This window comes from Nicotiana tabacum, chromosome 12, assembly GCF_000715075.1.
Source record: "Nicotiana tabacum cultivar K326 chromosome 12, ASM71507v2, whole genome shotgun sequence".
Taxonomy (NCBI): domain Eukaryota; kingdom Viridiplantae; phylum Streptophyta; class Magnoliopsida; order Solanales; family Solanaceae; genus Nicotiana; species Nicotiana tabacum.
Window position 1 is genome coordinate 14,522,852 of NC_134091.1, and position 9,000 is coordinate 14,531,851.

General features: G+C 37.3%; 1 pseudogene; it reads left to right on the forward strand.

Annotated features, from left to right (window-relative positions):
- Nucleotides 1-1,989, forward strand: part of LOC107777909 (serpin-ZX-like) — a 31,659-nt pseudogene extending 29,670 nt beyond the window's left edge.
- The last annotated feature ends 7,011 nt before the right edge of the window (nt 1,990-9,000 follow it).

Here is a 9,000-nt window from a genome sequence, read left to right on the forward strand (position 1 = left end):
TCAGCAGCTACACTTACTTCGGCAGTGTTAGTATTTTTGTGCTCATTTTTCTTTTCTGTATGCCTTTCTTTGTTTTTCAATTTAAAGCATTCAGAAATAATGTGACCTTTCTTATGACAATATTTGCACATGACATTTCTGTATCTGGATTTTGACCTTGATTTAGGTTTCTCACTACTTGAATCTTTCTTATTGGATCTACCTCTTATGAATAAGCCTTCCCCTTGGTTCCCACTAGTTTCCCTAGTAATATCTCTATCTATTTGTTCTTTTGATTTCAAAATAGATTTGATATCTTTATAAGAGATATTATCCTTTCCATAAAGCATAGTATCTCTTATATGTTTAAACGACTGAGGTAAGGAAACAAGCAATAACACAACTTGATCCTCGTCTTTGATTTCAGCATCTATGTTACTTAAATCCATAAGAAGAGAATCAAAAATATCAAGATGAGTAAGTATAGAGGTACCTTCAGCCATACGAAAGTGTAGAGTTTTTGCTTTAGGTAAAGCCTATTTTCTACTGTTCTTTTCATATATAGGGTTTTAAGCTTTTTTATATGCCTTTGACTGAGCTTTCTGCTGCAACTTCACGCAAAACCTCATTTGAAAGATTTGAAATAATACCTGCTTTTGTCTTTTTGTCTATGACGGCAAACTCCTCGTCCGTCATTTTATCCGGCATCTTCTCCTTTCCTTGCAGTCCCAAATCTAAGCCATCCTGAATTAGGATAACTTCCATCTTTAATTGCCACATTCTGAAGTTTGCACTTCGGTCAAATTTCTCAACATAAGACTTTGTTAGAGTCATTTTGACTATTTAAACTAACCCGGTTAGATCTGGCTCTGATACCAATTTATTAGGATCGGGAACCCGGATAGTGCGGAACTTAGCCAAACAATGGTATAATGACAATAACAAAGACAATGGAAGTTGATAATAACGACAATTAAAGAATATAAAGAAGACACAAATTTGACGTGGTTCGGTCAAGGTGACCTACGTCCACAAGCGGAGAGGAGCAATTTCACTATACCAACAAGAGTACAAAATTAGAGTAAATAGTCTAATTAATCCCAAATATCCAAAGAGAATAACCTCACAAGATCACTCCAAAGAAAGGGTTCACACAAGTGTTTCCCAACACTCACTCTCTTACAAAATACTCTATAATGAAATAAAGGAGGAAAAAGAAAGACAAGAGTGAAAAACTCTTGAATTTGTGTGTTTGCAAATGAGGAGAAACTCCTCTATTTATAACAAAAAATTCTTGGCCTAATAATGGATATTATGTCATGGCAAATGTCACGATCCACAAATTTTATTATAATGAATATTATGTCATGGCATATGTCCTGAAAATTTGGCCATATTACACCCCCATTTTCCACGGTAGCAGCAGCCTATGATGGCTTTAAAGTGTTGGGACTTCCTTATAAATATGGCTATCACAATACTAGCTTTTGCATGTATTTTATTCTCCCTGATTCCAATGACGGCTTATCAACTATATGGGAGAAAATGATTTCAGAACCTGAATTCTTAAATCGTCATCTACCATCTAAGACAGCTGATGTGCGCAGGCTTCTTATTCCCAAATTCGTAATAACTTTTAATTTTGAAGCTTCCAAGGTTCTAAAAGAACTTGGCCTCACATTGCCTTTCACTGGCGATGGCGATGGTCTCATATCGCCATACTCTGGTCGTGGTCTCACTGAGATACTGGACGATATTTACCCTCTGATAGTAACAAAAGTTTTTCACAAGTCGTTTATTGAAGTCAATGAGGAAGGTACAGAAACTGCGGCAATTACTGCCGCTACAATGATTTGTGGGTGCTCACGTATGATGATTAAAGAGGAGATAGACTTTATTGCTGATCATCCCTTCTTATTTCTTGTGAAAGATGATGTTAGTGGTGTCATTTTGTTCATAGGGACTGTGTTGAATCCTCTCGCTGTTTAGCACATTTTGGTTTAGTTTCATTGCGTCTATTATTAATTTTTTTTCTCCTATTTCAGCACATCAATTTTTCTTAGTTACATTAAATGTAAATTATTTTTGTATGATTGAAACTATTCTAATTAGAGATGCTGTTTCGTTCTCAGTTATAATCATTCTACTTCGTACCTATGTGAGGCTAGTCTGATAGTATTTTTATCTTAGACTGCTAGTGATTATTATTCCTATGATTTTTCATGGTTATTGCTTTTGCTTTTCATTTAATTACTTTCTCGTCTTTATGATGCTGTTATTGTTGGGAAAAATAATAATCTACCCAGGAATAATATCCACGACAAATAATAATAACACAAGAGAATAATAACGACACCAACTCTTTTAATGGGTAAAATACAATACCCGAACAAAGCAATATAATCACTATAATATTACAATGTAGTAGTGTCAAGAGACTACTACAATCTTGAAAGAAATAACACTATTTATTTAAAACACCTCACTACAATGTTACTCACACTCACTATTTATCTCACAAACTACAATCTGTGGATTACTCTCTCTAACTTCTATTGCTTCTCTCTTATTTTGGTGTAATTGAAATTCTCTCTAACTTCTATTGCTTCTCTCTTATTTTGGTGTAATTGAAATGAAGAATGGATGCCTCTATTTATGGTAAGAGATGACATCCAACTACTACAAAGAAGATGACTTAATATTGATTTAGTCATAAAACTTTTTAACAAAGTTAGACACCTTCCATTTTCTTCAACAAAGTTAGGCACCTCCCATTTTCTTCAACAAAGTTAGGCATCTCTCATCCCATTTTTCTTCATTTCTTTTTTGTTGTTCTTTAATATGAGCCCCACAAATCTCTCCCTCAATTTTGATTTTTCTTTTTTATTCCAAGAGTGGGTTGTTCTAGTGGTGAGCACCCCCCACTTCTAACCAAGAGGTTGTAAGTTCAAGTCACCCCAAGAGCAAGGTGGGGAGTTCTTGGAGGAAGGGAGCCGAGAGTCTATCGGAAACAGCCTCTCTACTCAGGGTAGGGGTAAGGTCTGCGTACACACTACCCTCCCCAGACCCCACTAGTGGGATTATACTGGGTTGTTGTTATATTCCGAGACTTGATCTCAATCTCTGAAAATCATTAAACTTAAGAGGCTTTGTAAAGATTTCTGCTGCCTGATCATGAGACTTCACATATTTGAGCTTGACTTCCTTCTTGGCGATGCACTCTCTGATGAAGTGATATCTTGTATCTATATGCTTGCTTCGATCATGATATACCGGATTCTTGGCGAGTGCCTGTGCAGATTTGTTATCAATACAAATCTCTGTAGCTTTAATTTGTGCCAAATTGATCTCCTTCAATAATCTTCTTAGGCAAATAGCATGACAGGTACATACTGTTGCTGTTATATATTAGGCTTCACAAGTTGAGAGAGTAACTATGGATCGTTTCTTTGAACTCCAAAAAATAACAGAATCACCCAAGAAAAACACAAAGCCAGTTATGCTTTTTCTATCATCAATATCTTCCGTATAACCAATATCACAAAATCCCATAAGGTGGAAATCATTAGAAGAAGAATAAAATAACTCAAAGTCGATCGTACCTTTTAGGCAACGAAGAATTCTTATAGTGACCTTCAAGTGAGTGGAGGTAGGAGCTTTCATGAAGCGGCTTACTACTCCAACTGCAAAGAGTATATCTGGCCTGGTACAAGTCAAGTACCTCAAACTTCCCACAAGACTTTTGAAAAATGTGGGATTCACATTTTCTCCTTCATCAAACTTGGACAATTTTGTCCCACTCTCCATCGGTGTGTTCACGGGATTGCAATCGAGCATGTTGAACTTCTTCAAGATCTCCTTCGTATAGCTTTCTTGAGAGATGAAAATTTCATCCTCCATCTGTATAACGACCCGACTTGTCGTTTTAAGAATTTATGTCTCGTTTAGTGACTTAAAGTCTCGAGCAGCTTTGCAATATATATTATGACTCGCTGGTTGTGGTCAAGTTTGATTTACTGAAGATTCAGAATTAAATTAAAAGAACAATCCTTAATTTGAAGCTTAAATAAAAAGAGTTGATCAGAGAGTTGACCTTTGAGCAAACGACTCAGAAATGAAATTTTGATGATGTCAATAGCCCCGTATGATGATTTTGGACTTAGGTGCGCGTCTGAAAAATTATTTGGAGGTCCGTAGTGGAATTAAGCTCGAAATGCCGAAAGTTGAATTTTTGGGAAGTTTGACTGGGGGGTTGACTTTTTGATACCGAGGTCGGAATCCGATTTTGGAAATTTGAATAGGTCTGTTATGTCATTTATGACTTGTGTGCAAAATTTGAAGTCATTCCGAATTGATTTGATGTGTTTCGGCACAAGATATAGAATTTGAAAGTTCAAAGTTCGTAGATTTTTATTTGAGGTGCGATTCGTCGTTTTGATGTTGTCTGATGTGATTTAAGAATTTGACTAAGTTCGTATGATGTTTTAGGAATTAATGGTATATTTGGTTTAGGTCCCGGGAGGCCTCGGGTGAGTTCGGATGCCTAACGGATCAAATTTGAATTTGGAGGAGGAGCTGAAGCAGCTGGGCTTCTGGTATGATCGCACCTGCGCGAAAAAGGGCCGCAGGTGCGAGCTCGCGGATGCGAGGAATTAGTATCGGAAGCGGAAAATGCATGGGCTGGCCAGGCACCGTGGGTGCGAAAACTTTTTCCGCGGGTGCGAAGCTGCAAGTGCGAAGAAATCATCGCGGGTACGAAAACCCCTAGGCAATATAAAAACAGAGGGGTTCCGAGCTTTTGCCCTTTTTGGGCATTTCAAGCTCGGGTTGGGCGATATTTGAGCAAGGTTTTCACGGGAAAACTTGAGTTAAGTCCCTTGTGATCATTTCAACTCCATAATATTGAATTATCATCGAATAATCCGATTAGATTACATGTTTTTGAGGTGTAAATCAGAGGTTTGAACTTAGGGATTTCCAAAAACGAAAATTTAAGATTTGGAAGTCAAGTTGTTATTGGAATTCGATAAAATTGGTATGGTTGAACTCGTATCGGAATGGGTGTTCGGATTTCATGAAAATTTTGCCGGGTTCCGAGGGGCGGGTCCCGCGTTGACTTTTGTTGACTTTTTGGAATAATTTTTTAAGTCGACATATTATTATCCGGAATTATTTTCGATGAATTTTAATGAAGTTATACAATTAATTTGGTTAGATTTGAGCGGTCCGGAGGTCAATTCAAGCAAGAAGACGATTTTGAAATATCAGCATAACTTCAAAAAGGTAGGTGTCTTGCTTAACCTCGAGTGGGGGAATTACACCTTAGGCATCGAGTCTTACGTGCCATTTGTGAAATGTGAAAAGCCGTGTACGCGAGGTGACGAGTACCTACTCGGGCTTATAAGTGCAAAATTTTATTGAATTAAAGTCTTAGGTATTATTGTGTAGTAAATTGGGTAATCGTGGATAATTATTATATCATCTGTTTGCCATGCCTAAATCCTTGTTATTGAATTTGTTTTTATATGACAATTTGATGAAATTATTACTTGTATATTTATGTGAATTTCGTGAGTTTGATGGTTAATATTTCTAGGAATTTAATTTCATTATGGATTGTTTCTCTGCAAATAACTAATTAAGCAAGGTTAAGAAGAAATGTTAATATAATTATCTAAATTTACATTAATGAAGGCTTTGCTTTATGCTGAGTAATTTTCTATCTTTATTGATTGTTTTTGGGTGTTATATACATTTTGTGGAGCCTTGGGCTATTTGTTGTGAAATTAATTGATTTTGTTATATCTTTGGAAGTTGGTTGTGGCCATTGGGTAAATTGTGATATGAATTGATTTTATTATGTTGCAGTGATAATTTTCTATGTAAATTATTGTGTTGTGTGAGTTATTATTTTGGGGAGATAAGAGTGGAATTTCACCGTTGATATTATGTGGGTATAAGGGTGGCATTTCACTGTTGTTGTGTTTGTTAGAATATTGTCTGGGCGGAGCGATAAGGGTGGCTATAGGAGCGATAAGGGTGGAAATAGGAGCGATAAGGTTGGCTATTGATATTGTCTGGGCGGAGCGATAAGGGCTATATGAGTGATAAGGGTGGCTATTGTCAGGGACGATATGTGATGACGTGGGGTTGTGGTGTTGATGATTTTCATGTGATGTTGTGATTTTCTTGTGTTTATTTTTATACCTTATGCAATTTGTCTTGTTGTTGGTAAATTGATAACAATCTGATTTATGTTAAAATTGAGAGCCTGTGGTTATTGCCAGGCGGATTATAAAATGAAATGTGGGCATGAGGTGCCGTGAGTAAATGATGAGGATATTTGGCACGTGAATTGTACGTATAGTTGTAATATGAAATGTGGGCATGAGGTGCTGTGATGAAATGATAATGATATTTGGCACGTGAATTGTCCGTGCAGTTATGATATAAAATGAGGGCACGAGGTGCAGGGGTAATATGATGATTTAATTATGGGCACGAGGTGCCGTAAAAATATAAAAAATGGGCTGAGACCCTTGTTTACAAAAAATATAAAAATGGGCTGAGACCCGTATTTTTATGATTTTGAAACGAGGTGTCACATGGTGACTCTTTAATCGAAAGAATTATATTCAAAATATTTATTTGAAAGGATTTTTATTCAAGAAGAATTATATGAAAGAATTGTATTTGAAAGATATTTATTCGACGAAATTATATTTGAAAAAGAGTTTTATTAGTAAGAATTATATGTGAAAGATATTTAATTGAAGAACTTGATTTAACTGGGTTTCATTGTATTTATTAATTGTTGGGCGATATTAAATGGTAATTTTATTGTCTTACTGTACATATCATTGGTTGTTTTATGTTGCCTTGATGTTATTTGTTTCATATTATTTTGTATATTATATTGCGCATGTTATTAGACTAGTGAGTGTCTTGACTGTACCTTGTCTCTACTCCATTGAGGTTAGTCTTGATACTTACTGGGTACCGACCGCGGAGTACTCGTACTATACTTCTGCATATTTTTGTGCAGAGCTAGGTATTGGAGATATCGGACTTGAGCAGAGTTAAAGCGAGATCGTAAGGATTCAAGGTAGAGGTGCTTGGTCGTCGCAGTCCCTTGGGGTCTTTTCATTTCATTGTACTGTTAATTTGTAATCAAACAGTATTGCATATTCGGTCCTTGTGATCATTCCATGTATTCAGTTAGAGTTCGTGACTCAGTACTACCAGTCTTGGGAGGTTATTTTTTTATATTTGTTCCGCTGTTAGTTTTGATTACTTATTTAATTCAAAAAAACATGGCTTCAAAAACGTAACTGAAATCGGCTTACCTAGCCTTAGAGACTAGGTGCCAACACGACGCCTGTGGTAGGATTTTTGGGTCGTGAAAAGTTGATATCAGAGCTCTAGGTTCACAGGTTCTATGAGTCACCAACGAGTCTAGTAGAGTCTTTTCGATAGGCTACAAAACTGTTAGGAAATTTCCATTTCTTTCTTTCCTCTCGTGCAGAATTTGTTGAATTTGGAATTTGAACCTTTGTATCTCCATTCTCTCACAGATGGTGAGGACACGTGCTACTGGGTTAGCTGAGCAGGCATCCGCACATACTAGTGAGCGGAGTTTCCTTTACTACATTTCAACTGTCAGGCGCAGTGTACCGGTGGTGGCAAATCTATGAAGAAGGTAGACCAGCCGATGCCACACCACCAACTTGGGCTCAATTTTCGGAAATGTTCTTGAATGAGTTTGTTCCCCAGACCTTTAGAGGTGCGTGGCGCATAGAGTTTGAACGGTTGTGTCAGGACACTATGACAGTGTCAGAATATGCTATTAGGTTTAGTGAGTTAGCCCGTCATGCACCTATCCTAGTTCCTACAATCAGAGAACGGGTCTGCAGATTCATTTAGGGTCTCGATTATGATATTAAAATATGCATGGCTCTAGAGTTTCAAACTGATACTCCATTTCAACAAGTAGGGGATATTGCAAGGAAGATTGAGGGTGTTTTAGGCGAGGAAATGGAGTCTAAGGAGGCCAAAAGGTCTCGAAGATCTGGAGGGTTCAGTGGATTTTACTCTTCAGTTAGGACCCATTATAGCGGAGGCTCGAGCAGTGGGTCAGCTCAGTCCACACATCAGATTACTCGGGGTGCTCCAGTTTACAGTGCACCACCGACACGAGATTCTTATAGTAGTTATTCTAGTTATCTGGTACAAACTCAGTACGAGAAGCCACGACCTCAGAGGGGTTGTTCTGAGTGTGGTGATACTAGGCACATCATGAGAGATTGTCCCAGACTTGGGAGGGGTGGATTTTATCAGAACACTCCAACTACAAGATTTATTCCAATTGATACTCCATGTGCACAGTCAGCTAAATGTGGAGGACGGGCGGGTAGTGGATGCCTAAGAGGTGGAGACCCGACCCGTTGATATAATCGCTATGATTTGGCTGAGGCCAATACAGCAGATAGTGTCGTTACAGGTACAGTCTTGATTTTGTTATAAAAGGATATTTTTTCTTAATTTGATTCGGTTCTGAATATTGAGGTGAGTCCTCCTATTATGCTCTGCTTATGGGTAAGCTTCATAATTTTGTGACCCACTTATATGTTATCCCTATTGGGAGAATTGAGGATGCGAGCCCGTGTCTGTTATTTTTTTATTTTGTGCACCATTGAGGGCTATAAGTCCAAAAGTAATTTTTTATTATTTATCACAGTGGGTTTAATGTGTTTCAGAATAATTGATTCCAACTTTTATGAATTATATGCCCTACCGGTATGAGGGTTCATTATATGTTGTGAAAAATTGTTAATAAAATATATTGAAAAGAAGAAAGAAAGGAAATTGAAAATTTTAGTAGGCACAATGTGCAACATACTTGTGATTCGGAGTTGAGGACGAGATCCTCGCATTTTTACATGATGTGAAATATTTAAATTGGGCTGCAAGCCGCGGTGAAAGTTATGTAAGGACGAGGTCCTTGTGGTGAAATATTTATGA